This window comes from Crotalus tigris, unplaced genomic scaffold, assembly GCF_016545835.1.
Source record: "Crotalus tigris isolate CLP2741 ecotype Arizona unplaced genomic scaffold, ASM1654583v1 scf7180000018427.649456, whole genome shotgun sequence".
Classification (NCBI taxonomy): Eukaryota; Metazoa; Chordata; class Lepidosauria; order Squamata; family Viperidae; genus Crotalus; species Crotalus tigris.
In genome coordinates, this window is record NW_024096996.1 from 65,362 (window position 1) to 71,693 (window position 6,332).

General features: G+C 38.2%; 1 long non-coding RNA gene across 1 annotated transcript; it reads right to left on the reverse strand.

The window, feature by feature from the left end:
• Positions 1 to 258: 258 nt before the first annotated feature.
• Positions 259 to 2,156, reverse strand: LOC120312094. Its single transcript, XR_005557786.1, has 5 exons — positions 2,035 to 2,156; positions 1,854 to 1,880; positions 1,434 to 1,697; positions 1,022 to 1,063; positions 259 to 627 (listed from the first exon to the last, which is right to left on the reverse strand). It is a non-coding gene; the product is annotated as an uncharacterized LOC120312094 (long non-coding RNA).
• Positions 2,157 to 6,332: the final 4,176 nt, after the last annotated feature.

Consider the following 6,332-nt stretch of genomic DNA (forward strand, 5'->3'; position numbering starts at 1 on the left):
GCACACAAAATGTATTGATTGTGTATGTATTGATTGCTTACTCCTATTTGAGTCCTATTTGAGTCCTATTTGAGTTTTTGAGTTATTATGTATATATTCAAGAGACCTGGAATGTAGATTTGATATCAAAGCCCAAGAAAACCTGTACATATTGTTGAAACATCCCAGAGTTATTTCTTATCAAAACCTACTGACAAAAGTATTACCTTTTTGTATTGTTTCTGCCTTAGTTTGCCAACTTTAAGATGCACACTCAGATCAAATATATATATAATTTTATTACTAAATCAAAAGCAACAGGTATAAATCAAATGAAGCTTGTTTTTCACAAAGTGACATACAGGCATAATTATATCATTTGTTCAGATACAATAAACATGCATACTTCACTTACTTTATTACACAGAAATCCTATGCACGTTTAATTGGAAGTCAAGTATGATTGAAATTTATTCACAAAGCAACATTTAACAGAAGGCAACCATCTTAACAATGCAAATGTACAGATCCATGAGAACCTGTGAAAAAGAGGAATTTTAGTTTAAACTATGGCCTGACATTTACTCACAAAAACATGTAACAGAAGGCAACCATCTTAACAATGCAAATATATAGATCCGTGAGAACCTGTGGATGAAAACAAAGGAAAACAGATTTTAAAGTATGGGTATGACTTTATAACATGTAACAGAAGTGAGATTTATTCACAAAATATGTAATAGAAGGTAACCATCTTAAAAATGCAAATTATACAAATCCATGAGAAGCTGTGGATGAAAACAGATTTTACAGGCTGGAATGCAGTTAACATGACATTTCCTGGTATCTAAAAGTTCTTACTAACACCTCTTAGAGAGGTTTTAAGACACAACACAACATACAACAGAAGGCAACACCACAACACAACACACAACAGAATGCAACTATCTTAAGATTGCAAATGTACAGATTCTTAAATGAAGTGCAGCCATAGAATTTATTTTTGTGACTAGCACTTTACTAAACTCCTTTTGTTTCTTACCCATTTTCTAGGATCATTTTCTCCAGAACTGCAGTCTGTCGCCTAAAAATAAAAATAAAGTCAGTTACAATATAATAAGGGTCACATTATAAATTCCATGACAACCTGTGGATGAAAACAGGAAAAATGGGTTTTGCAAACTGGGATGATAACATGACACTTCCTGGTATCCACAAGTTCTTGCTAACACTTCTTGCTTCTAGCAGCTGTAAGAGAAAGAGGGAGGAAAAACAACCAAAAATATAATTTTTCCATCTGGGTATGCCCTCCCGGGAGTAGCTGCTGCATTCTACTCCTTACCCCGTTTAAAAGCAAACCTTAACACCACATTTTTCCAAGCCAAGCCTGAACTATTTAGCTAGGCTTCAAAAATCTCATTGTAAGCAGAATACTTCAGCATGGATCAACTCACCAACATTGACAAAAACTGGAGACCCGATCGGTAGAGCTGGGATCAATCTCGCGGCTTGCTTCCTTGAAAGGTTTTCAATCTCACTTGGGAATGCAGCTGAAGGCGGCCTCTCGCCAGGGCGATGCCACACTCCATCGCCCCATTTTCCCATGCCTTATGCCTCTTTAAATTCGAACTATCAAAGAAGTATATGCATAGGAAAAAGGAACGACGAGCAGAAATTAACGCAATCCGGCTCCTCCGGACGACGGAAGGCAGGCTAAGCTAAAAGGTAATGAGGAAAGAAAAATAAAAGTAAATCAGGCATGAGCTGCCAGGCATCGCCAGCGGATCCAAAAAAGTTTTCCCCGACTTTTCCTTTGCTGCTTTTGGCCACAGCAGCTCCCAAGCCCCGAGGAACAAAGGGGGGTAACTACTCACCAGTTGCTGGTTCAATTGCTGCAAAACCTGCAAAAGAGAACAAAAAGCAAATGAGAGTTGCTGGACTCCCCAGCCAGGGAGACCTTTTAACTCCAATCGTAGCTTTATGATTAAAAGCTAGAAGGGGGGGGGGGGGGAAAGCCCAGTTGGGCCTAAGTGTCCAATGCAAAGCAGGGCTTACCTGGTGAGCTCTCTGGGATCCCGAGTGCTCCGGAGGGCTTTCTCTCCGCATTTATGCTAGTTCAAGACCTTGAAGCTACGTTAGCAAAGACAGTTGTTGCTGTTTTCTCAAGTGCTAATCAGCCTGCCCCTCGCCAAGGCTTCGTAAGCCGCACCTGCAAGATACTAAAGTTTCGCTTAGCAAAAAGGGCTGGAAAGTATCCCTTTTGCGGGCAGGACGGGGGACGGGCGGGAGGGGGCTGATAGGGGCATCGCCTGAGGAGGCCGGTTATCGCTTGTTCTGCTCCCACTGCCGTCAGAGATTGGCACGAATGTTAGACAAGCGAAGAGACAGTTCTACCCTGGGAAGAGTTACTTTTCCCCCCCCACCACTACCAAAAGGCGTTTTTTAAAAAAATTCACAAAGCCATCTATCAAGATAACTTTCAAGGCTGTAGGCCTAGCTCTCCATCAGCTTCTTTGTATTGGCAAAAGTCTTTTAGGTTCAATTCTCCAAGAAAAAAAAAAAAAGCAAGCAACTTATTTTCTTCTGCTGTGCTATTTTTTAAACACAAAAAAGAGAGAGATGCCTCTTAACAGCTTGTGTCATCATTTCTCTCAGTTTAGTTGTCCTTTGGGGTAACCTGGTCCCTAATTCATATTCACTGAAGATGAAATCTTCACTATGTTTATAATCAGATCTTTAAAAAATGATGCAGTTTCCCCAATAATTGCATCAAAGAGCTGCCATTGTTGGTTGTTGTCAAAAATGTTTAACTTTTCCTGCCTTATCCTTCAAACCACAGGCTGGACCAGGGATGAAAAGACAGATGAGGCCTAGCCAATGTAATGAAAATAAAACATTTTTATAGTTAAATATAGTTAATATGAGTATTTCTCCAGCTTTCTTCTGTGCCAATGTAAATTTTCAGTAAAGTATTCTACTCTTGGTAAAATCATGTCCTAGGAATTTCTTTTTCTGGAAATGCCAACTGGACAGTTGACAGGTATTTCATAATGCTCAAGGTAGTGTACTTAGCACTCTCTTTTACTATCTTTCCCCTCAACAACCCTGCAAGATGGTCAGTAAATTTATGTGACTGCGGGTTGATTTAGGTCTGGATCTGAGCCGAGGTGGCGCAGCAGTTAGAGTGCAGTACTGCAGGCCACTTTAGCTGACTGTGTTCAGCAGGTCAGTGGTTCAAATCTCACCGGCTCAAGGTTGACTCAGCCTTCCATCCTTCCGGGGTAGGTAAAATGAGGACCCAGATTGTTGGGAGCAATGTAAATATATATATATATATATATACATTGCTTACTGGTGTACACCGCTTAGAGAGTGCTTGCACTTAAAAAGCGGTATATAAGTCTCATAAATGAATAAATAAATAAATCTTCCTGCTCTTTATCTAGTATTTCTCAAACTAGGCAACTTTAAGACATATGACCTTCAAACCCCAGATTTCCCCAACTCGGATGGCTGATTGGGGAATTCTGAGGGTTGAAGTCCACACATCTACAAGTTGCCAAGGATGAGAAATACTGTAGTCTTACACTTTGGCAATTGGCTTTAATTCTTAGAGGGGCTTTGAGAATATTTGTGGAGGATGTAAAATGATGGCCAAATGCAATCACTGCACTCTGGTAGAGAGAATAATGGCTGGCTTCACATACTGCAGCAATCCATGATTTAATTGTATTGCTGTATTTACTCATCTGAGTTCTACAATGCATAAAAATCAAACTATAGTACAATATTTGGACATTATACAGTCTATAAGGGTTTCTTTTTAAGGAGGAACTTCCTGATAGTGAGGACAATCAACCAGTGGAACAGCTTACCCCCAGAAATAGTGGGCGCTCCATCACTGGAGATTTTTAAGAAGAGACTAGACATTCACCTGTTTGAGATGGTATAGGTTCTCTTGCTTGAGCAGGGAGCTGGACTAGAAGATCTCCAAGGTCCCTTCCAGATTCTACTCTGCTCTGCTCTACTCTATCTACTCTACTCTATTGACACTGAATAAGAAGAGACAGTGAGAAAGGGGCTGTTCCATCCAGTGCAGTCCCCCAAATATTAGTCCTCCAAGAAAAGATTGAGCATCTGGGAACAGACCTTATAAATATATATTTCCATTCAAATAAAAGCAACTGAAACACATGTCTGAGTAAATGAATAAATACTCTATTAAATTAGGCTGCATGTACACCTTGTGGTAAATTGTGCTGAAAATACCAAATTTATATTCCACCGTTCTCCAACAAACCTGAACATTTCTCCCTCCTGTTTTATTTACAACACCTCTGCAATGTAGGTTAAGGTTGCTCATTTTTCATTACAGGTAGTCCTCAACTTACAAACATTTGTTTAGTGATCATTTAGTGACAGTTACAACAACACTGAAAAAAGTAACTCCTAACCAGTTCTCAAGCTTCGATCATTGCAGCATCCCCATAGTCACGTGATCAAAATTTGAGTGCTTGGCAACTGACATGTGTTTAGGACAGTGGCCAGGCCTGGGGTCCTGTGATCACTGTTTGTGACCTTCCAAGCTGGATTCTGACAAGCAAAGTTAAAGGGGGAAGCCAGATTCACTTCACAACCATATGACTTACTTCACAATTGCAGTGATTAATAATTGTGGCTAGAAAGTTGTAAAATGGGCCACAGCTCATTTAACAACTCCCTTCTTAGCAACTGAAAATGTTGGACACAATTGTGATCATAAATCCATGACTATCTGTATTCATCAGTGACGCAAAGTATGAAAGAGGGAGATCAAAACACAGACTGATTTTACAGCACCAATTAAGAAATGTCAGGCCTCTCCTTTAATTTACTGTTGAGACCTTTTCTGATGCTGTCAAGAAACTAGATTCTTACAATGCCAGCCTTGTGATTTGGGGGAAAATCTTGGCTGGTTCACACCTAACATTAAAGAACAAGATGTAGTTTCTTTATTTAGGACAGTATGGTAATTGCAGGAAAGTTATTATATGCACAATGATGGAGAAATACTGAAATATCCACAATGGAGGGGTTGGTAAAGATGGCAGAAATGGTAAAACTGACATGACTAGTCAAAGATAAAGCAATCAGTACTTTCATAAAGGCCTGGAAACCTTTATGGATTGAAAATGGAAAAGAGTGAATGATTATTTGTAGATTCAATGATTGAAAAAGGATTAAATAAAGCGCTGAAGCAATTTTTATAATATGAAAGTGGGAAGAAGGATAATAAGTAGGTTTGTACAGTAACTTCTGAAAAGGATGGAAGCCATTTATTTTTTTCTGGTTTTGTTTTTTTTAATTATCTCTTTCTTTTACTGTATTGATTTCTGCACATTTCCTTTTCCCTCTTTTTCTTATTATATTGTTTATATTTTTCTTTATGCATTTTAATATTTGCCTTTATCTATGTCAAAGTTAACACAAATTATATATATATATAATTAAGAGAATATGTGAACCCAGTTTTTACTTTCCTCTAGTTCTTCACTTTCTATTGCTCGGCTGAATTTTCCTCCTTTTTGAAAAAAATGTTTATATTTTTTCATGCTCTTCAGTGTGCATGTATACTCATATTTCTCATGCCCCTTTGGGTCATCCTACATGAATATATTTTGCTTACTTTAACTCCTTGAGATTTATTACTAGAAAGATAGTTAAAGAATTTATCTTATAAAATAATCCTGTGTTTCTACTTAAAAGTACATCCCACTGTGCTTGGTTTGCATTGATTCACGTAAAAATGTATCCTGGCATCAAGTCCTCATCTTGTACAATTTATCAAGATAGTATCCGGTTAAAAGAAGAAAAGATGGAAGAGGGAGAAGCATACTTGTTTTTTTTCAAAACAAAAGGTGGCACATTTTTTTTTTTAAAAGGACCAATGTTACAAGGTTTGTAAGATTACTGATAAAGCTGCACAATCTCATATATAGGTAGTCCTTGACCTATAAGTACAATTTAGCCCAAAATTTATGTTGCTAAGTGAAACATTTGTTAAATGAGTTTTGTCCCATTTTACAACCTTTCTTGCCACAATTGTTAAGTGAATCACTGCAGTGGTTAAGTTAGTAACATGGTTGTTAAGTGAATTTGGCTTCCCCACTGTCAGAAGCTCGCAAAAGCTGATCACATGACCCCGGGACACTGCAACCGTCATTAAATATGAACCAGTTGCAAAGCATCCGAATTTGGCTCACATGACTAAGAGGATGCTGCAATGGTTGTAAATAAGAAAAATAGTCATAATCACTTTTTTCAGTGTCGTTGAACTGTTGTAAGTCAAGATTACCTGTATTGGCATTTGTTGT